We start from the raw sequence: 23,772 nt of genomic DNA, 5'->3' as shown, positions 1-23,772 counted from the left end.
TGCACCAAACACACTCTCTCTGGTGTCTAGAGGTTAGACATATCTGATTATTGACGATTCCGCAGATCCTCAATAATCGGGTATATCTGTATTCTTGGGGATACTGCGGATCGCCAAGGATCAGATTCTCTCTCTGGTTGCTGACACCGATCGTTACAGAGACTAGTTAAGAATAAGTGCAAGATTGGTAGTTAGGAAAGTCAGGAAGGGTTTAAGGTTAGCGTAATGCATAGGGGGAGGTGAAGGTTAGGCTGCCATACACTGGTCAATTGCCACCAGATCGACCAACAGATAGATCCCTCTCCGATCTAATCTGGTCACAGAGGGATCTATTGGCTGCCCATACACTGCACACAGATTTGAATTGATTTCAGCATGAAATCAATTTGAAACCTGTGGAGCTGCCCCAGGTCACTCCTGCTCCCCCGCCAGCAGCAATTCCATCACCTGTCCAGCCGGCGGGAGTCCCACCGTGCTGTCTCACTTCTTTCAGCATCCTCCATGTCCTACATGGTGCTCTACTGTTTGAACGTCGGCTTGGCACAGGACGTGACAGGAAGTGTAGAGGACATGGAGAAGGCCAGCCGGAAGAAGTGAGACTGAACAGACCCCGGGGACTCGCGTCGGCCGGACAAGTGATATTGCTGCTATGCTGCATTGGTCGTCGTCAAATCGAACGCCGCTAGCGATGCGCTCCTGACCCGCCCACGATCAAGCAACATTTTCCATCAGGACCGATCGACTAAATCAATCGATGTCGGATGGCAATCGGTCTACTGGTCAGCGTTTTGCATTATCGATTTCAATTCGATCACAGTGATCAAATCTGCTGTATATCGCTCAGCTCTTGACAGCACATATATGTTTATTTGGTGCACACAGTTATCACTTTGCCTTTTAACTGGGTGCAGCCTTTAAAGGTAAAGGCAGTTTGAAATAGGTGAAGAGTCGTACAGCTATGGCTGTAAGGCTTGAGCTAGTACCCATACATTACAATTTCACTGCTGCATGCACATAATCGTTGGTTTGAATTTTTACAGGTCACAAGGATAAAAAAACAAACGTTATAGGATATAAAAACACCTATACAGCCTGCTGCAACCTCTGTGTTTAAGAATGTAATGTCATGTTAGGACAATTCAGCAGGCGGTTTCTGGTAATGTACAGTAATACTGTATTTAGGTCAAAGAAGAAGTATGCTTTATTTGTTGCTTGAATAATTCAGCATGACAAGATTTCACTCTCAGTTTGTATTATTGCTAACCTTTTTACTACTTTTTGGTTGCAGACAACATTGCTTGCATCATTTGGCTGGGATTTAAATAGCTATACATAACATGCTTCTCCTAGATACACAGCACCCAGCCGGTCATCACGTCAGCTGCTCCCCTCCTATCATCTCAGTTAAGCTACATTGTCTCAGCCAGTAGCAGAAGAGGCCTCAAATCAGACACAGACCAATGGCTTTGCTGTCACTAAGGGAGGGAAATACAGAGAACTATTGAAGGTCTGTGCTATGTGTCACAGCATTTTATTGTAGAACTGTGAATTTGCTTTTTGTGCTGATTTCATAAAAGACTACGGAAAGCAGGATTATAAAAGTCCTACGTGCTTACAAAAAAAAGCAACTCTATGCTTGGCTAACTCAAAATAAAATGTTAATCGCAGATATTCCTGTTTGGATTAAAAACACGGATGTTTATGCTTGATTAACTCTCTTTTTCACCTTGCGAAAAGGGCAGCCATGTCACAAATCCCGCTCAAGTGAATGCAAAGGTAATATTTTAGTTTGATTTTGCTCTTGAAATTTATTTCACAAATTAAAAGTAAACAAAAATATTACAACCTTTTCTGCTAGAAAAAAAAAGTGCAGGAATTTTAGCCTGATTCTTTTCTAGGTTGTTATTTAAAGATAAGCTGGTATTTATAGGGTATTACTCTGAATACAGCACTGTCTGTTTTTCCGTGTTATAATACATTTTTCGTATGCAAGGGTTATTAAACATTAAGGGGTTAAACATTATCCTCCAGGGTTTGTGAAAGCTGAGCTACTGGAATACTTTCTTCTCAATCTGTATTTTTTCAGATACACAACGAAGGTCAGGATAATAAAAAAATAAGTAATTTCCTCCATAGATTTTCATTGCTCAACACAATTGTTCATGATTGGTTTGTATGACAGTGTAGCATATTTTAGGTGTCAGGAACCTACAGTAATTAATTGGGATGTTCAATAAGATGCTAAATATTCTGAGTTTGATGCAAATTCATGCATCTCGGAGATGGAGAAATAGAATGCAGCAGCAATTTACCAAATTGGAAAGTCCTACATGCTACTCGGCAGGGAACAAAGCAGGATGTATAGCAGTTGTGGATAAACTGTCACCTGAAACGATCATGCGTGATCATTTTGTGGTGACGATTATCCAGCTCATATTTTACAAGGCACAAACAAACGAGGTTATATAAACAGTATGCACCTGCTCACATATTCATCTATAGGATGCAAATTTCTGGTAAGCCGTTTGCAGAAATTGCAGAGCATGTAAGTCCCACATCCAAAGAGTTCAGTCATCTACTTCTGCTGCCAGGCAAATGTGTACAATATTTAGAGCTGAGAAAGGGATAGACAGTATAGTGACTGTCTATGAGAGTTGAGATAAAACATTTGACAGATCTGCAATTGAAAGTAGTCTTGAAATGCATTGCAGTTGCACCACAATGCCTGGCCATCCACCAGCCACAAACCTAAAGAGTCACTGGGGTTCTGTTATATCCTCCCTTCACCCCAACCTTCCACCAAGTGACTATACCCTCTTTGACCCCAACAAGAAGCCCCTGAGCATTCACTGATTTCCAGAAAATGATGCCCTCAAGCCCTTTTTAGGGAGAAGGTGTATAAATATTGGTTCTATCAGGTAGTATGGATGATGCCGCAAAAATGACAAAGGGGCATCATCCTCCAAGTGGAAAATACGGAATGTACTGAAATGTAATGCATGTGCTCAGAACATCAATGGCCCTGTAATTCGGTTAACTTTTTTTTAAAGTTCAAAGAGGTTCTTTTAAATCTCAGAACATTTATACTATTTTTCTTTATAAAGATGTCTATGATGTAATTAGAAGCCAAGTACTGGCCTTCTACCCTTGGTGACTATTAGCATTTCATTTTTGCTCCATTGTGAAAATATATACAGATAATGGCCTCCATTGAAGAAAAAGACTACAACTCATCTACATCTCCTAGACCCTAGGTTCTCAACATTTGGTACACGTACCCCAGGGGGTACTTCTGATGGTTCCAGGGGGTACACAGGCTTGAGATACTTAAACAAGAATAACCAATTTAGAGTTTAAAAAAAATGATAAATCTTATTTAACGACTTGATGCATGCCGTACAAAGTTCACAGGATGCACCAGGGCCGTGAATGCAAGTCTGCAGCGGTGTACAGCTGACGCTCGATCCCGTTCGCACGCGCACCGCCGTTACCACCGCTTAGCGCGGAGGTTAATGAATGGGACTGCAATACCCATTCATAAACCTAAGTCCCCGATTCAATGAATACCGGTGTCTACGAGACGCCGGAATTCATTGTATCTTCCTGTTGTTACACTGCTACGCATTACTTCCGATTCATGTGCTCTTGTGGCCAAATAGTGAGTTACCCCAAAATTCATTTTTATGTAATAAAAATCCCCACACTGACTTTTATAATTAACTGTTTCCCTCCCATAGTACCCCAAAAAAAATTTTATATAGGGGGAAAAAATGTTTTACATAAAAAAAAAATATATATATATAAGTAGTTACCTTAGGGACTGAACTTTTTAAAATTTATGTCAAGGCGGTATATTACTATTAATTTTTAATTTATGGGCTTGTAATTAGTGATGGACGCAAAACTGAAAAAATGCACCTTTATTTCCAAATAAAATATTGGCTCCATACATTGTACTAGGACAGTGCTGTCCAACTTCATGGGCATGGAGGGCCATTTTTTTTTCAGCCCCCATGGTGGAGGGCCGAAGGTTCTTGCTAGAGCCGCAGCCCCCCCCCCCCCCCCCCCCTGGAAAAAATGCAATTAAAGGATAATTAGATTGGCAGCACTTTTCACAAAATGCAATTTAGAATAATGGTGAAGTTGTGTGGCGCGCATAGCGCGCCAGAAAACACGAGGGTTCCATTGTACGCGCGCCGCGCCGAAAAATGGGGTGGCCATGGACCAGAATGCGGGTGTGGCCACGGGTGGAGACAAATTTACATGAACTTAGCAATGTGGGACATTAGATTAGGATAGTGGTGGTGAACCTTTTGGAGGCCGAGTGTCCAAACTGCAACCCAAAAGTCACTTATCGCAAAGTGGCAACAGCAATTTAAACTACATACAAACGTTTTAACTCATACATGAACATTATGGAAAATCCAAGTTGAAAATAAACTGTGAAGATAAACAATTTCATCCATCCTACTCCTGAAAAATGTGGGTTTTTTTTTTAGAACCTCCCAGTTTTATTTTTCGTTTTAAAAAGCTAAAAAAGTAGGTTTAATGCTATTGTCTCATGATGACGATTCAGCTTTTCCATAGTCTCACAGTTCGCAATCATGTGACCCCCAACAAGACAAATTCAGCAATCATGAGGCCCCCAACAAATCATGAGGCCCCCAACAAGACAAATTCAGCAATCATGATGCCCCCAACAAGACAAATTTAGCAATCATGAGGCCCCCAAAAAATCGTGATGCCCCCAACAATCATGTGGACCCCAACAAGACAAATTCAGCAATCATGAGGCCCCCAACACGACAAATTCAGCAGTCATGAGGCACATAAATAGACAGCATTTCACATAAATAAGCAGAATGCCCCTTTAGTGACAGGTGCCCCCCACTTAGATAGTGACAGGTGCCCCCCACTTAAATAGTGACAGGTGCCCCCCAGCTAGATAGTGACAGGTGCCCCCCAGTTAGATAGTGACAGGTGCCCCCCCAGTTAGTGACAGGTGCCCCCACCAGTAGCGAGCCCGTTACCTCTGGGGCTGGCCTCTCCTGTGTCCCCGCTGGCCTCTCCTGTGTCCCCGCTGGCCTCTCCGGTGTCCCCGCTGGCCTCTCCGGTGTCCCCGCTGGCCTCTCCGGTGTCCCCGCTGGATCAGACCTCACAGATCGCGGCGACTGAAGCAAGCAGAGCGTGCGCATGACACCCGCGCGGCAGAACGTCACATGCGGAAGTGACTAATGATTCACTTCCGCATGTGACGTACTCCGTGCGGGTACCATGCGCCCTCTGTTTACATCAGTCGCCGCGATCTGTGAGGTCTGATCTGTGAGGCAGCGGCAGCGGGGGGACATAGGAGAGGCAGCGGCAGCAGGGGGACATAGGAGGGGCCAGCGGCGACACCGGAGAGGCCAGCGGGGACACAGTAAGAGGGAGCAGGCATGGCGCCCATAGCGCAAGCCATGCCTGCATCCCAGGGAGACGAGCGGGCCGCAGCAGGTGGCCTGGCGGGCCGGATGCGGCCCACGGGCCGCCAGTTGGACAGCACTGTACTAGGACATTTTTTAAACGTTGCGATAACCGGAACAAACGGGTAAATAAAATGTGTGGCATTTATCCACAGTACAATTTCTTATTATTCATGTTAAAATGCATTTGGGATAAAATAATTCTTAGCATACTGTAACTCCCAAAGAAAGCCTAATTGGTGGCGAGAAATACAAGATATAGATAATTACGCTGTGATTAGTAGTAATTAAGTTATTGGAGAAAGAAAGGGAGGAGTGCTGACAGGTGAAAATTGCTCTGGTCCACAAGGGGAAAAAACCCTCAGTCATCAAGTGGTTAAACAACACCAAATTAGTGTTTTAGCTAATTAAGAGCACTAGAAAATGCTTGCAAATTGTTTAGAACCAATTATGTGCTACGATTAAATATATATTTGTCAAGGGGTACTTGTGATAATGTTTACTATGCTAGGAGGTACTTGGCGAGTACAGGATTTTAAAAGGGGTACATACCAATAAAATGTTGAGAAACACTGTCCTAGACTATAGAGCCCTGTGTCCATGGCTATTCCTTATGGAAGGTTTAAACACATGGGTGCTTTTCAGATTTCAGAATGCTCACGTATGTATTGTTTTCTCTATTAGTCATATTTTTTAAAAGCCTTTTATTTATATCTACAGTCTACAGAGTTGATTAAACTGAAGGAAACTGATAGAGGACAGGACCATGGTGAAGTGAAATAAAGTGAAGATTTTCAAAATGTTTATACATCTCTTTGTTTTTTCGCCATGTGCAATAAAAACTGGTACTGGTGGGCAGAGGTAAGTTAAAAAAATGAAAAACATTTTAACAGTGATATTTCTGAGTGCCACCATCTTTCCCGTCCAAGAGCATGGATAGCAGTTAAAATGTTCTTTTGCTACAGACAAGAATAATCTAAAGATACACTTTACAAGACTGACCACAAACATTGCAACTTGTTTAACCTTGTGTGTACATTACTATGGAATACAATCGACTTTTACAATTGTATTCTATATAGTATTCCTAAAGTACAACTTTGATGAAAGTTACAATAAAACTGCCTGCTGTCTGGCATTATGTTTATTATTATTTATGGGAATAAATATTTCTCATTGAACATTCTGATCCTCCCCCAATAATAATAATATATAAATCTGCATGTGGAGCTCCATTTTTTTTTAACACACTCTCAGTGACATCTAATTGTTTTAGTTGTGTTGCTCACAGTCGGCAAACAAGTAACTTTTGAGTAATTATGTCCATGTAAGTGTGACATTTTCAGGGAAAAAGGTGAATATACTTCAGGGAATAGACGTGCTATTTTACTGTAATGGATATGTGTGGATGGAGTATTTCAACACGCCACATTGTAGAATTAGGTAAACCAAAAATATTAAGAGGGATTAATAGACAAGATATAAGAAATGGTCATGCATATGTAAACCGTTAACAGTTAGAGGAAAAGGCAATATTGTCAGCAGGATAACTACAAAAATAAAAGAGAATTGTGGAAAGAGTAACCCTCCTATATGCCTACCTAAAGCCTGGGACTAGATGTCAGGCATACCAGAAATATGTAAGCAACACAAAATGTTTAAAATATGGTACCCAGCATACATTTCACAACAAGAAGATTGTTGATGAAGACACTAATTAAAAGTAGGTAGAGGCAAGATTTTTATATGTGATTAATAGTATACCGATGCAGTATTAATTGATAGTCTAATCACATTTCATGGATGACTCAATAAGCAAAGGTCGGATGGATGGAATGACAGATAGATAGACAAATAGATAAAACCATTGTAGAATTGTTCGAGAAGTACATATGCCCAAAAATTCAGACATATTACTGTAAGCCTTTTCAGGGTAATTTGTGTTAAATACAATAAAAAAAGTTCTGTATGATGAAAACAACAACCTTGTGGATTGGGGTCAGTGGCATGATAGAAAAGGTACTAGTTCAACTGTTTTAAGAAGAAAATTCCTTATGGGAAAGAGAAATATCAATATTAGGCAAATATGCACAGGCAGAGCTGTGCTTCATAAAGCAAGAACATAGGCACATTCTATTCCATAATGTATGTGAGATGAAGGACATAATCTCAGTAACATAAAATGTTTAAAGAATAAGGTCAAACAGAAATGTTTGTGAAGGAATAGAAGAGTACAAGAAATATACATGTTCTGAACAGCAGAGACTTTTTGAAAAAAGCAAATCATGTTGTGAGAGATTCAGTCAAACCAGCAAGGCATACAGCTCATGGCATAGACAGAAATGAAAATCTCAGCATTAAGTATTATAGGTCATACAACCTCTCATACTGCTTAGCAACCTCACTATACTACATATCTGTATCTTACCTTCTCCTTTGCTTCAGCTCCTCTTCTGACATCCACTACTCACATCTGTAAACAGGCTGAGTGGGGAAGATACAAAAAAAAACGTAGGCTGAAGTCCTGGCAAAACATTGAAGACGGCTCTGCGAAAGGAATGGATTGTAAATAGCCACAGTGAAACAGATTATAGAGCATCACATTAACCTTTGTTATGCTGGAAGCCACTCTGGATTATAATGTATGTTTCATAATGATGGTTTTATTCTGCCCTAAAAAGCAGGAGCAATGACTGGAAGAAAACAGTCTACCACACTTCATTACAGTTTTCATCTTTCTTTAATCACTTTTCACAGTATGTGTCATTAGCCATGTTTTATGCTCTTTCTTTGATCCACAAGTTGTAATTTAGAACATATGTTTATTCAGATTAAAAACAAAAACCTAGAGTGGTGTAGTAATACAGAGTATCATGATGTACATTGACAATCAGCGTTGAGGAAAGTCATATCTCCTCTACCTTATGAAAAATGAAGAAATCAGCATATGATGCACTAAAAAACTGTGGAATCGATGCCTCAGTGACATTGGCAAGGAGAGTGTGTGGAATGTAGGATGGTATATACAAACCTATAACTCAAAGAAGAATAAGGAGTTAGGATTTAGGGTTACAAGGTGGATAAAAAAAGATAGACCAGTAGAGAAAGGAGCGGGGCAGGAATCAGAGACAAAAAATAATTACTACATCTCAGACAGCAATCATCTTACAAGATTAAGGTTATTTATGTCAAGACATTCAATTTATAGAAGTCCATGGTAGGTTTGAGAGAATAAAAAAGGTAGTTGTGCTATTGTGCAAACTTTATTTGTCCATTTCTTGCTCATCGATCTCTCAGTGGTGGTCATTGTCATAAAATGACTGCCATAGCTGTTCATCCATTTGTAATCCTTATTGTTTCTAAAAGCAGAAAATAAACTCCAGCTCAGGGCAAATCTTTTATTTTTCTGTTTGCCCAAATAAACCTTACCATTATATTATTTAATATTGCAATATTCATTTAGGTAGCTTTTATCTTTTTATATTTGTGACAGTAAGAAGCACATTAAAACAGCGTAAGTTTTATGTCTTTTTAAGCTAATTCCTTATACCTATATAAAATGATATACCGTATATGTATGACTTGGTATATTTATTATGTATGGGAAAATGCATAAATATAAACCTGCCTAAGGACTCTGCAATCAGTTCAAGTGTGTTTTCTAACTTCTAAATTGCATTTGATGTATTCGATTTAGATTACATCACACCAATTTTTGGTGAGTAGAATGAGAATGGCAATAAGTAAAACAAATGCAATGAAACCAGATAAGGCAATTTGTTAACATTATATCGAGTGGCTATTGTTATGTACAATCAGTCCAGTTGTGTTGTAACCAGCCCAGTGTTTGGCTTTTCCAAACCAAATAACAGTCGATTATTGAATGGCTGCTTTAAAGGGACTCCGAGCAGTGCAGAAACTATGGAAAGATGCACATCATTTTAAAGCTCTCTTTCTCCTCTTTCCAATGATATATAAACCACCACCCTACGTCTTTTAGTTTTCGCTATTTTCGCGATTGAAATTGCCGCGACCGCGATTTCGATCGCGAAAATAGAGAAAACTAAAAGGTGTAGGGCAACGATTTAGGTGTCGTCAGAAAGAGGAGAAAGAGAGCTTTAAAATGATATCCATCAAGCCATAGTTATATTGTATTACACAGGACGACACTTTCCCCAGTGTCAGCAGCTCCATTCTGCTGAATGCAGCTGCTGACTTTGACAAAAAGTCGCCCTGTGTAATACAATATAACTATGGCTTGATGGATATCATTTTAAAGCTCTCTTTCTCCTCTTTCTGACGACACCTACATCGTTGCCCTACGCCTTTTAGTTTTCTCTATTTTCGCGATCGAAATCGCAGCCACGGCAATTTCAATCGCGAAAATAGCAAAAACTAAAAGGCGTAGGGTGGCGGTTTATATATCATTAGAAAGAGGAGAAAGAGAGCTTTAAAATGATGTGCATCTTTCCATAGTTTCTGCACTGCTCGGAGTCCCTTTAAGCCAAAAGACTTATGTTTTAGATTTGGGTTGAATGAAAGACTTACGACCTCTGTGGGATTGTTATTACTGTTTGTGCCCATGCCGGAAAAATGTTCTCCCATTTTGTATCCTGACAACACTCGGTGACATTGCTGTACAACTGGGGTCATTAAACACTTATCAGTATTTTGAAGGGAATTTAAATCTCAAACCTCAGAAAATCATTTGTCCTTTGACATGTCTCCCTTTCTACTGAATCAAGATGACATTTACTATATATTGAATCTAAATAATTTAGGATAACCTATAGAATGGGCATTATTGTTGACTATATTAATAAGCTATACAACTACATTATCTAGCAGTTGAACTAGAGAATGTCTTAAATTAAGACACTATCTGGTGTTTCTTTCTAACACAGGGTTGCATGCTGAACAATAATTGTGTGGAATGAGTTAACCCTGTCAGAGTTATATCATCAGTCTGGCTATCTTTATAGATTGCATAATATAGTATAATATAATGATCAAAATGACACAAATCTGGAATCTGTATTCACTATTACAGCACTTGGCATTATTATATACATTTTACAGTAATGCTTATCACGTGGAATGTGTGTTTGTAGTTACATCTTTCACAATTTAGGAATGGATTATGATTTTGTATATGTAATGTAATAATTACACAATTGCTAATGGCCATTTTACAACAAAATTAGATCTGTGTGTCTTCATATCTTGCATACATTAGAAGACCCCGGTTTTAATATAAGAAGTTTTTTGGGGGGTTGAGGCCGGGGGCCCTCTTGGCTGCTTTGGTCTAAGTGTGACCCCTCACTCAAGGTTCTACTAACAGAAGGCTGGTTATTATATTGCAGATTTCATGACAGATCTTGGTAAGCCAATTAGTTGTGAAGCAGCCAAATACCGTACACACTCGCATATAAGCCGACCAGCATATAAGCCAAGGTACCCACTTTTCCCTCAGAAACCAGGGAAAAAATATTGACTCGCATATAAGCCTTCTCCCGGGTATAGCCCACTCCACAGTAGCCAGATGTGCCCCCAGTACAAGTCAGCACCCCTCCCCATAGCCAGATGTGCCCCAAGGATGATACAGCAGTGTCTCAAGACGTCACTGGATGGGGTCATAGATATGAGACAGCGAATGCCACACAGGAAGAATCCCTGATCTTTGCACTGCTACCACGTTGCTTTCACACTCCTATCTACATGCCGGGGGACATAGGTAGTCTTGAGCAGCGCACTCTGCACACCATGTTGCAGGGGATGCGGGGCATGGACACAGCAAGGAGCCAGCTGGCAAGAGCAGAATTACTAGTGCACGATCCTTAAACTCCTCTGCCAGTAACAAAAGCCGCTCCCCCATCCATTCTGCTCAACTGACTTACATATAAGCCGAGGGGGTAACTTTTCAGCACATTTTTTGTGCTGAAAAATTATGCTTATACGCGAGTATATACAGTATATGTTTTAGAATATTTTTACTGATTTTCATACTGGTAGGTATTTTTTGTTACAGTTTTTTACAATTGCTTAAAGGACCACTCCCGAGAATCACTTAATTTTCAGCTACCCCACAGTAGATATAACAAGTTTATAACCGCCTTGCTGTGGGCTTTTTTTTTTATATTTTGTGATGGCCCTTTAATTTACCACATATCAATGTAATCTGTGGTTGTCAGTCCCTCACAGAACGGTGACGGACTTTTTTAATTAGCAGTCACAGCAGGGGGAGCCTTTTCAGGGTTTGAGGGAAAAAAAACAGATGGTATAGCCCTGCTGTTACAACTGCCGAAAACTATAATGCAGGAGCTCACCAGTTGCCAGTCTTCCCCATTACGAACAGTTACAGCAAGGACCCCCGCACTCTGGCATTCCATACAGGCTTTGAGGGAGGCAGCTGTCAGCGCAGACTCTGCTGCGCAATGAGCCGCTCTCCCTCGCCATCTATTTGCCGATTGTCTGACCTGCGGCTACTAATGAGCCGGCTCTGTTGTCTGTCGCCGCGGCTCTGCCCCCATGATGACGTCGGGCTTAATGAGCCGGTTAGCTGCTCCTCCCCTCCATTCATTTGCCGACACTCAGCAGTTTTGCGCTTAAGCCCGACGTCATCATAGGGCAGAGCCGCAGCGACAGACAACAGAGCCGGCTCATTACTAGCCTCAGGTCAGACAATCGGCAAATGGATGGCGCGGGAGAGCGGCTCCTTGCGCAGCAGAGTCTATGCTGACAGCTGCCTCCCTCAAAGCCTGTATGGAATGCCAGAGTGCGGGGTCCTTGCTGTAACTGTTCTTAATGGGGAAGACTGGCAACAGGTGAGCTCCTGCATTATAGTTTTCGGCAGTTGTAACAGCAGGGCTATACCATCTGTTTTTTTCCCCTCAAAACCTGAAAAGGCTCCCCCTGCTGTGACTGCTAATTAAAAAAAGTCCGTCACCGTTCTGTGAGGGACTGACGGCCACAGATTACATTGATATGTGGTAAATTAAAGGGCCATCACAAAATATAAAAAAAGCCCACAGCAAGGCTGTTATAAACTTGTTATATCTACTGTGGCGTAGCTGAAAATTAAGTGATTCGTGGGAGTGGTCCTTTAAGCACAGTTTTCAAAATAAATTCACAACACCACACACAAGTAGCACAACACCTCAGATTATGTGCAAAATGGACCACATTAGTCAAAACTGTACACTTTCTTGGCTAAACCCTATTTTCTTGTCAAACAGATAAACATGTCATCATATGAGCAGATTCTGTTTAAATCATTTAAAGAGGAGCTGTTAGGTATAGGGTCTCAGAGAAAATAAACACATATATCAGTAGCTAAAGATTGGCTGTACTTACATTACATATGCATTTCACTGTCCACGTTTGTACTTCACAGAATTTTTATATAGTATATGCAGAGATTGATGCTCCTGACAGCTCATGGCAGGTTCCATGTTTTTCTGTCTTCTATGAAGCCAATTGTGTCGTCATGTCCTGCCTGCTTCCTGATCACAGAAAAGCTCGTACTGAATAACACAGTGTGCAGTGAATATTAATGAGCCATGTGGCTAGGAACAATAGCTGACTCCTGCAATGTACTCTGCCCGGAGATTTATCAGTGCTGTGCGCTGGACTGATTACAAGCTGCTGAAACGTCTCATTAGCAGCCGAGGGGAGGGCCCCAGAATGCTTTGCAGTATAGTATGCGGCTTGCGTCCTGCTTGGGAATAACAGCTTTGCTGATAAGCACACATCAAAGGTAAGAGAGATTTTTATCTTCACTAATGCCTTTTTGGCTTCCTTCTAAACTGTTTAACACAGGAGAATAGAGGTTTAAATTAGCTTCTGCAGCCTGACAGTTACTCTTTAAACACTCCAGTGTTTAACTTAAAACACTGTTAGCATTTCCACAGAGAAAGTGTAAAAAAACATTCTTCAACACTACATGGTACTCAGTTATTCAGACCAATGAAAATTTGTATTGCTTTTCATCTATTCAAGTCCGTTTGTGACAATTTAAAAAAAACATTTATTTACAGTAAACAAATAAACTTTTTACAGTTATCATACTGTATTTGCTAAATATACCTTTGTACTCTTAGGCTAATTGTAAAAACATAAATAATTCAGATCAGGGCTGAAAAAATATAAACTCAGACAATGTATTCTGGATGAAGATAGAATATGAATATATATGTATATATTTATATGTATATATATATATATGTGAATATATATGTATATATTTATATGTGTGTGTGTGTATATATATATATATATACATATATATATATATATATATATATATATATATATATATGGAATATTAAAGGTGGCCATAGACCTGACAATTATCGACAGATTCCACATAGGCACAAATGTTTCTCAAATTGAATCTGATTAGAGATAAATTTGTCTATTCATCGAAGCCGCCCATACACTACAGGCCGATTCCGCATCCGCACCACTGCTGCCTCCCAATGTATAAATGTAACCACCTTTTTCACTCTCAGAATACTGTAGTTATAAATATGCCTTTTTCTTGTGAAGCAGAAAAAATGCAAGCAAAAGTGTATGCATTTTTATGTGCACATTTTACAGAAGTTTGATATACCTTTATTGTAAAAATGCATGAGCATAGACAGGCCCTTACTGTAATTTTTAAAATGTATTTTATTTCCTTTTTTCATCATTTTTCACTGTAGATCCAAGTTTCTTTGCAGATTGCCCCCCCCCTTTTCCTTCTACTGCTGACGCAAACATGTATATTACAGTAGAGAGAAGCCAGAGGACTAAAGCTGGATACACACATCAGATAAGTCTTTGGAAAATGAAAGATCACAGACCAATCTTACCACCCTTCATGTAGTATAATGCTGGGGATATACGGTACGTTTCTGTACCGTGTATTGACCAGCTGATCCGGGCAGCTAATAATATTCAGCCAGCTGGCCCGATCATGCTGCTCGACCCGCGCCCGCTCGATTCCCGCCGGCGGACAATGGCAGGGAATCGAGCGGTGATAAGGAAGCGCCGGCGGGGACGAGCGGCAATGCGCCGGCATCGAGCCGCTGGCTCGATCCGGCGCATAAAACGAGCCGTGTATGCATGGCATGAGAGCATATCTACACAGTCTATTCTATTGAGCTGAACTCTCCATCAGATAAAAATCTTTGCAAGATCCTGCACACAAAGATGCTGTACACATGCAAAAGATCAGTATCTGCAAAAGATCAGTTCCTGCAAATTTCATTCATCATCTATGATATCTGCAGATCTCATACACACCTTGTTTACTGTAATGGACATTCATCTGCATATCAGATCCACCAAGATGGATTTTCAGATCTGCAGATGATTGTCTGATGTGCAGATGAATGTCTGTGTGTATGGGATCTGCAGATATGGACTATGAATGCAATTTGCAGGAACTGATGTTTTGCAGGAACTGATCTTTTGCATGTGTACCGCATCTTTGTGTGCGGCATCTTGTACAGATTTTTATCTGAAGGGGAGTTCAGCTCAATAGACTGTGTAGATATGCTCTCATACTACATGGTAGGGGGTAAAATTGGTCTGTGATCTTTCATTTCCCACAGAGTTTTATCTGATGTGTGTACCCACCTTTACAGTAAAGACTTGGGTGGCGATGGGTTTCTTCAAAATCTAAAAATCCAGTGGCAATTGGACAACCACCCAGTGTGAGTAGTATCGATTTATGTGAAGTATTCACAAAAGGTTCCTACACACACTGTCACAGGAGCCCTAGTGGTCAGAACGCAAATTGCCTTCCAATCGGTTTCAGCACACAGACCATGCAAACTGTGGTTGCGATCGGTGCACTGAAATCGACGGAATTTGGGCAGCAGCCCAACTAGAAGGGAGCCTGTGAGGTACGGTAATTACAACTTTACACACTATTCCAGGGTATATCTGCCACCACCACTGGTATGGGCCTGTGGTCCCTACTGATTGACTGACTGATCCTGCAAATAAAACGGTTAAAACACGCTGTATTCTGTCTAGATATCAACAATAGTAGCGACTCCTCAGAGACCTGAGTTCAGTTTCTGTGTATGGCTGTATAGCAGGTGTAGCGGAACAGTAAACGACTTTGATAAAGTCTTTATTTACGTGCAATATAAATAATTAATATATACAGAAAATTATTAAAATCAACAATTATTGAGACATGAGATAACACAGTATGAAAATAAAGGGAGAAAACGGATACTTAACGTCCATGGAGAGGTGTCCTTTTGTGGGAAAATCTGAGCACATGGAAGATGTGCTTTGTTTCAGTTTCAGCAAAGTTCCTTTTGTTTCAGATCAGTTCAAACTCCAAACAAAATGGCTACCACTTGTTCCTCAAAGTGGCAGCAGCTCTCAGGAAGGTGGAAAAATGGAGGCATGAGGAAGGGGGCCCTTGCAGACACTTTTGAACAATGTACATCTTTGGGTGGAGTCTCAAGTACAGCCCAGGGGTTGGACAGGAGTGGTTAGCTCCCTGGGTGGGTTTCCCATGCCCACCAAATATGACATTTGTCATATCTCGGCTTACGCTTTCCGCACACACATGACCATCAAATATTCATATACTTCAGAATATGCCAGTTCATATGATACCAAACTTGCTTAGGGTAGAGGATTCACTTCCTGAGAAGTTTAATAACTGGGTTGTAGGGGCCCCGGGCCCCTCTCGTCTGGTATCAAGAGATTCAGCATGACCCTACGGATGCAATGATACTGCTCTCATAACTACCATATTTATGGTATTCTGTAAATAGGCAAAAAATTATATAATACCTGCATCTGCCCTTGCGGTGCCCGTCAGTCTGTGGGAAGCAGGTTTGGAATAGGCTTCCTGCTGGGAGTAACTTCCTGGCTCTCCCTGTATGAAAAGGCCCACCAAATGGTGGGCAATTGACATCTGCCTGAAGTAATTAAAAATAAACATTCTCCCTGGACACAGGCCTGGTCCAAGCTAAATAACAAATCAAAAGACATCCTGTACCTAAGTACTGCTAGCTCTCTGCTGAGGAAAGAGGGAGCCAAGATTGACTGCAGATGCTCCTACACAACCAATCTAGATTCTAGCACGTCAATGGCAATCGGTGCAATAAACCGATTGCGATTGTGTTCTCGTTTCTCACGACTGTTTCGTGACACCTCCCCCTCCGGATGCTGTGTAGGGGGTGTCACCAAGACATCCTCCGTAGCAGCCATTGGCGCTGTTGGGTCTAGTGTCCTCTGACACCGGGACAGTCCATCAGCGTTTTGGTGTCGGCTAACCTGGCTGACGGGTCTCAAGCTGCCGGTACGGCGGGAAAACCCATTGGAGCCTGCGGCTCGGTTCACCTGGACAGGTCGCGGTCCGCTACCCTCAGGGTTGACCCGACATGGACCGTTCTGGACAGGGCGTTTGCGCCACTGCGGTCGGATGTGGTGTCTGCCGGGACTGCTGATAACGGGCAGTAAGTTGGGTAGGTCAACAGCCAGCCCACGCAGGGGTTCCCTGCTAAGTGGCTGTGGACCTAAGGGAACCCCGCGGGAATTCCTGGACCTTCCCAGCTCCTGACAGACGGCACATGCTTTGCAGTATTTGGCTACATCCCTGTTCATCCTGGGCCAATAAAACTGTTTCCGAATACAGGTAAGTGTCTTGCTAATCCTCTGCCCTGTCAGAGGATTAGCATGTGTGGATTCCAGCACATGTCCCCTGAACACACTCGGGACCACGAGCCATTTGGTATTCGCCTGCGGCTTACCTGTAGGGGGCTGTACAGACTTACTGTACAGTCTCCCACCTTCCCAGTACAACTTGAAAGCGGCCCCGTCTGCGAGGGACTCAAAGGCTTGCTGCCTGAGCGCCTCCAGGCTTGGGTCACTTTGTAGTGCTGCTGTAAGTACAGCGCTGTCAGTTTAAACCAGCTGGCCCATGACACATGAAGTTAGCAGCTGAAAGGTCTCTTTGCTGGGGTCAGTACTGAACGAGGAGTTCGGCGCTGAGCCCACAATTCTGGCAGGGCGCTTCCGAAAAAGCCGTAAGTTGCCGGCGAAACATGTCGGGACCCCCCGGCGTGCCTGACTTCTGACCCCACTGGCTGCGGCCTGGCCGCCCTCCCCCTGCTGGGCAAGTGTGCCTTCATCTGAGACAAGCCGTAGCCCCCTCGGGTGAGTTTGGTGCTTGGCATCACCAGGCACTCTACCATAGCGCTTGTCAGTGCTGACTTCCACTGTGGATACCCACGCTGTGGGGACCGGGACAACTCTGCCGCTTGCCTGCACGCTTCCATGCACGTCCTCCACATGGACTTGGATTCAGTGATGCGGCGATAGACTACAGCACTGTACCAGCCACATACATCGGCAACTGGAGCGGTACAGTATGAGATTTGAACCTGCAAGTGTATTTAGGCTCTCTGGTATTTCCGGAAGAAGGAGGCACTCCACAGGCTTGAACTTGCGTTCCGTTTATTGCATGTCGTTACACTACATGTTTCAGGCTCCGCCCTTCATCAGGTGTAACCACCCACTTCCTCCACCTTCAATATATGCCCCTGACTCCTCCCATAAAGGGTGGGTCAGGTCCACCATTAATGTACAATTCAATGTCCCCTGTTACTTCACAGGTTCTATATATGCATACATCTAAACACTAATGTGTAAACCCAGTGTACATTTCACAACAAACATAACTAAAAAATAAACAAAAAATAAAACAAGTAAATACCAAAATATATCCAAAAATATATATGTATCATACAGAGTCACTTGCACAGGGCACTACCCCTAGGGGTCTACCCTGGATAATCTGATGTAAGGCTACGCTCTTGGCATGTTAGTTCACTACTTCCATAGGTATACTCTATTTTACATACAGTTACTTGTCAGTTTCATGGAGTACAGCAGCACAGTTCATTTCCTGCAAAACAAATCATAAGAAACATTTTAAGTTTACTTGCTCATTCAAGCCTCTCGGTGATACAGAGTCTAATGATCTGATCCATCTAATCTCTTTCTGAAGCAGCAAGCGTTCTCTGTCACCCCCTCTTGGTAAAGGTTCAACCTGATCTAGTACTAGCCATCTTAATTGAATCGCATTGTGGCCATGTTCAACAAAATGTCTGGATACTGAAGTCTCATGACGTTTTTCCCCTTTGGAATATCCCTTTATGTTATTTTTATGTTCTTGTATACGGGACTTCACCCCTCTGGTGGTTTTACCCACATAGAACAGTCCGCAGGGGCATTTAAGGGCATAGACTACATATTCACAGCCAATGGCTGCTATGGGAGGAGTCAGGGGCATATATTGAAGGTGGAGGAAGTGGGTGGTTACACCTGATGAAGGGCGGAGCCCGAAACATGTAGTGTAACGACATGCAATAAACGGAACGCAAGTTCAAGCCTGTGGAGTGCCTCCTTCTTCCGGAAATACCAGTATCACAGTGTGTGGCAGGGGTGGTGTACCTGCGTGGAGGAGTGCACCGGCACCAGCTCTCCTGTCCAGGAGTGAGCGAGTGAGTTTGGTTCAGTCATTTTTGTATTGGATTGGCACACCCGAGTGAACCGCTCGACATGTCTACTACTAACTCCACAACCACAACCTTTGCGTATGATGACGCAGCAGTGGACGCTATTTTAAAGCAAGTGGAAAACGTCAACCTTGGAGACACTGCAGACAGCACAGTAACATTAAAACTGAAGAAACTGTTTGACATAAAAAAGAAAGCACTGAGCAATTCCCTGCATCAAACGTTCTTAGCTGACTATGTCAGAGCAGGACAAATACCAAGAGGTTACAGAGTAAGCTTACGATCAACTTTACTCACAGATGATACTACGTTTCAAAGTAGATTCTTTGAGATCCTGAATAAATGCAGTAAAGATGTTATGGTACTTACCATCGATCGTCTGCAGGTTCAATTGAGTGAGTTCCAAAGAGAAATTGGTATACTGGAGAAAGAAGTGCGAGAACTGACGGATGGAGCTTCCTATGATGTGATGGACAATGATATGGAAATGGGATTGGCAGAAATGAAGAAAACGATTGTCGCCAGAAAACAGTCCAAAAAAGAGAGAGATGCTGAGGATTACAAGAATGACCGGGTCTACACGTGGCGTGAGGAAAGACGGAGAACGCGCACATACCTAGCTGGTGTTCCGGGACCTGCAGGAAGTGGTAGAGGTCATCCTCGAGGAACTTCCGGATCAAGGCGGAAACTGCAAACACAGTGGGGGAGACGCCATACACGCATCGCAGATAGCGCTACTGAAGGGGAATCCACCGGCGCGGAGAGCGCCGACTCTAACAGCATGCCATCCCAGCAGGTTTTTCGCAAGGCCAAGGGGAACCTCAGACCAGGCAGAGTAGAGGTAGACGAGGCGGCAGACGTACATCTAGGACGCCGCAATCCACGTCAACCGATCCCAAGAGATCAATATCCGAGAAGGACTCAGTACAGCCAGAGGTAAGCAACCTTGTCATTAATATCTCTGACGCTGTATTATCCAAAACTGAACTGTCTGTGTTGAACAAAGGAATGGGGTTTGTTCCCACCTATAAATCTGATGAACTGATGGCAGAAGTGGATCTATACAGATTCGTCAGACTGTTGAAGTTAAAGGTGTTTTTCAAAGATAAGCCTGATGTGATTAGCACCAATTTGCATAAAAAAAGTGACTGGTCTCCCGACATAGACAATGCCTCAATTAACTTGTTTGAGAAGCTAGTAATGGTGGAAATAGATAAGAGTAATAGAAAACAGAAACATGTCAAGAATAACTTATCTTACGATGAGAGAAAAGCACTAAAATCTCTGAGTGGTAGACAGGAGATTATCATTCTGAGAGCAGACAAGGGAGGAGCCATTGTAGTAATGAACCGTAGCGCTTACATAGCTGAAGCCAAACGGCAATTAGAATGCCCAGGACATTACGACATGTGTGCATATGACCCCACTTGGGAAATAAAGAAAAGCATTGACAACTTGATATGTGACGCTGTGCTGGAAGGATTGATTGACAAAACTATGGCCAACTTCCTCACTGTAGAACACCCGCAAGTGCCTTTACTGTATTTACTGCCCAAAGTACATAAAAACCTTATGAATCCTCCGGGTAGACCCATAGTTGCCAGCAGGGGATCCATATTATATCCATTAGCACAATATGTAGATACAACCTTGCAGAAGTTAGCTACCAACATCCCTACGTGTCTGAAAGATACTAATGATTTATTGCAGAGATTGCATGGACTGCAAGATCTACCTGAGAAGGCAATGTTATGCACATTGGACATTCAAAGTTTATTTACTTCTATCCCTCACCAGGAAGGAATGAACGCAGTAGAAAAACTGCTCCTTGAGACCTCCATGCCTAATAGAGAAATCTATTTCATGCTAGACTGTCTGGAAATCATATTGCGTAAGAATTATTTTAAATTTGAGGATTCATTTTATATTCAGAAACAGGGAACAAGCATGGGAAGCCCGGTAGCCCCGTCTTTTGCAAATATCTTCGTGAACAACCTGGAAAAGGATGTAATTTTGAATAATAGAAAATACAACAAGCATATCATTGCATATTACAGGTTTGTGGACGATATTTTGCTTATTTGGGAAGGTTCACCGGAACTGTTCTCTGAGTTTATGACAGAGGTGAACTCCTCCCATAATACCATCAAATTCACAGCAGAGACATCAGAGACATCCATTAGTTACTTGGACGTAATGATCAGTAAGAAAGAGGGCAAATTAGTCACTAGCCTATATAGCAAAGCAACAGACAGGAATAGCCTATTACGAACTGATAGCTATCATGAACCCAATTGCAAGAGAGCCATACCACGGAGTCAATTCCTCAGGGCAAGACGTATCTCCTCAACCGATGAGGATTACATGAAAGCGGCAGATCAGCTACTTGAGAAATTTAAAGCAAAAGGGTATAAGCTAGAAACATTAAAGAACCTCAAAGAACAGATTAGAATTATGGACAGAAATCAGCTGGTATTTCAGAGTAGACTACAAAGAAGGAGGCAACAGAGAATCCCCTATGTACTACAATATAATGATCTATCAGGGACTGTCCGCAAAGCTGTGAGGAAATACTGGTCTATTGTGCAAAATGACAAAGAGTGTGGCTACTTGTTTAAGGACTATCCTGTATTTGCCTATAAAAGAGGGAAAACTATTGGTGAGATGGTGAGCAATAAAGACCTGGCTAAAAAGAAGAGACCCAAGTTCTTGGGGACCAAGAGGATAGGAACATTCCCTTGTCTATCATGTAATTGCTGTGGAGCTGTAATCAAAGGGGATTGGTTTCCACATCCCCGCACAGGCGAAAAGGTTAGGTGCACAGGATACTACACTTGTGAGAGTGAATATGTAGTCTATGCCCTTAAATGCCCCTGCGGACTGTTCTATGTGGGTAAAACCACCAGAGGGGTGAAGTCCCGTATACAAGAACATAAAAATAACATAAAGGGATATTCCAAAGGGGAAAAACGTCATGAGACTTCAGTATCCAGACATTTTGTTGAACATGGCCACAATGCGATTCAATTAAGATGGCTAGTACTAGATCAGGTTGAACCTTTACCAAGAGGGGGTGACAGAGAACGCTTGCTGCTTCAGAAAGAGATTAGATGGATCAGATCATTAGACTCTGTATCACCGAGAGGCTTGAATGAGCAAGTAAACTTAAAATGTTTCTTATGATTTGTTTTGCAGGAAATGAACTGTGCTGCTGTACTCCATGAAACTGACAAGTAACTGTATGTAAAATAGAGTATACCTATGGAAGTAGTGAACTAACATGCCAAGAGCGTAGCCTTACATCAGATTATCCAGGGTAGACCCCTAGGGGTAGTGCCCTGTGCAAGTGACTCTGTATGATACATATATATTTTTGGATATATTTTGGCATTTACTTGTTTTATTTTTTGTTTATTTTTTAGTTATGTTTGTTGTGAAATGTACACTGGGTTTACACATTAGTGTTTAGATGTATGCATATATAGAACCTGTGAAGTAACAGGGGACATTGAATTGTACATTAATGGTGGACCTGACCCACCCTTTATGGGAGGAGTCAGGGGCATATATTGAAGGTGGAGGAAGTGGGTGGTTACACCTGATGAAGGGCGGAGCCCGAAACATGTAGTGTAACGACATGCAATAAACGGAACGCAAGTTCAAGCCTGTGGAGTGCCTCCTTCTTCCGGAAATACCAGTATCACAGTGTGTGGCAGGGGTGGTGTACCTGCGTGGAGGAGTGCACCGGCACCAGCTCTCCTGTCCAGGAGTGAGCGAGTGAGTTTGGTTCAGTCATTTTTGTATTATTTAGGCTCTCTATCTGCATACTAATCTGAGCACACTGCTGCATGAACTTTGCCTGCTTTTGTCCTTTGTTGCATAATATGCCTTGCTGGCTCTTGAATGCATGAACCTGGGCTTTCTGTTAGATGTACATTTTCTGGATGTTTTTTGGAGCCTGTCAGCCTTGTTGTATGCCCTATGCTGACACGCATGCTTTGCTACATATTGTGCTGGACTCTCCACTGTTACATTGTATTACACAGGGCGACTTTTTCTGCTGAATGGAGCTGCTGACTTTGAGAAAAAGTCGCCCTGTGTAATACAATGTAACTATGGAAAGATGGATATCATTTTAAAGCTCTCTTTCTCCTCTTTCTGAGGACACCTAAATCCTCACCCTACACCTTTTAGTTTTCTCTATTTTCGCGATCGAAATATCACAGCCGCTGCAATTTTCAATCCAGCACATGTCCCCTGAACACACTCGGGACCACGAGCCATTTGGTATTCGCCTGCGGCTTACCTGTAGGGGGCTGTACAGACTTACTGTACAGTCTCCCACCTTCCCAGTACAACTTGAAAGCGGCCCCGTCTGCGAGGGACTCAAAGGCTTGCTGCCTGAGCGCCTCCAGGCTTGGGTCACTTTGTAGTGCTGCTGTAAGTACAGCGCTGTCAGTTTCAACCAGCTGGCCCATGACACATGAAGTTAGCGGCTGAAAGGTCTCTTTGCTGGGGTCAGTACTGAACGAGGAGTTCGGCGCTGAGCCCACAATTCTGGCAGGGCGCTTCCGAAAAAGCCGTAAGTTGCCGGCGAAACATGTCGGGACCCCCCGGCGTGCCTGACTTCTGACCCCACTGGCTGCGGCCTGGCCGCCCTCCCCCTGCTGGGCAAGTGTGCCTTCATCTGAGACAAGCCGTAGCCCCCTTGGGTGAGTTTGGTGCTTGGCATCACCAGGCACTCTACCATAGCGCTTGTCAGTGCTGACTTCCAC

The 23,772-nt window shown here is 42.6% G+C and overlaps 1 protein-coding gene and 1 long non-coding RNA gene across 9 annotated transcripts in view; one reads left to right on the top strand and one right to left on the bottom strand.

The window, feature by feature from the left end:
* Positions 1-7,979, bottom strand: part of ARMC2 (armadillo repeat containing 2) — a 249,722-nt gene extending 241,743 nt beyond the window's left edge. The window contains exon 1 of the mRNA XM_068231267.1: positions 7,891-7,979. The gene's annotated coding sequence lies outside the window, so the exon portion shown is untranslated. The remainder of the gene's footprint in view (positions 1-7,890) is intronic.
* LOC137503787 (uncharacterized) overlaps positions 1-23,772 on the top strand; it is a 105,277-nt gene that overhangs the window by 36,048 nt on the left and 45,457 nt on the right. For 5 of the 8 annotated variants that reach the window (XR_011019331.1, XR_011019337.1, XR_011019333.1 and 2 more), the window contains exons 4-6: positions 1,289-1,507; positions 6,183-6,323; positions 12,935-13,218. This is a non-coding gene — a long non-coding RNA (uncharacterized lncRNA). Of the gene's footprint in view, positions 1-1,288; positions 1,508-6,182; positions 6,324-7,907; positions 8,881-12,934; positions 13,219-23,772 lie in introns of those variants that run through there. The other 3 variants (XR_011019335.1, XR_011019332.1, XR_011019334.1) reach the window with 3 other exon arrangements.

This window comes from Hyperolius riggenbachi, chromosome 4 (genome assembly GCF_040937935.1).
Source record: "Hyperolius riggenbachi isolate aHypRig1 chromosome 4, aHypRig1.pri, whole genome shotgun sequence".
NCBI lineage: Eukaryota > Metazoa > Chordata > Amphibia > Anura > Hyperoliidae > Hyperolius > Hyperolius riggenbachi.
This window is presented reverse-complemented; position numbering and strand designations above follow the sequence as displayed.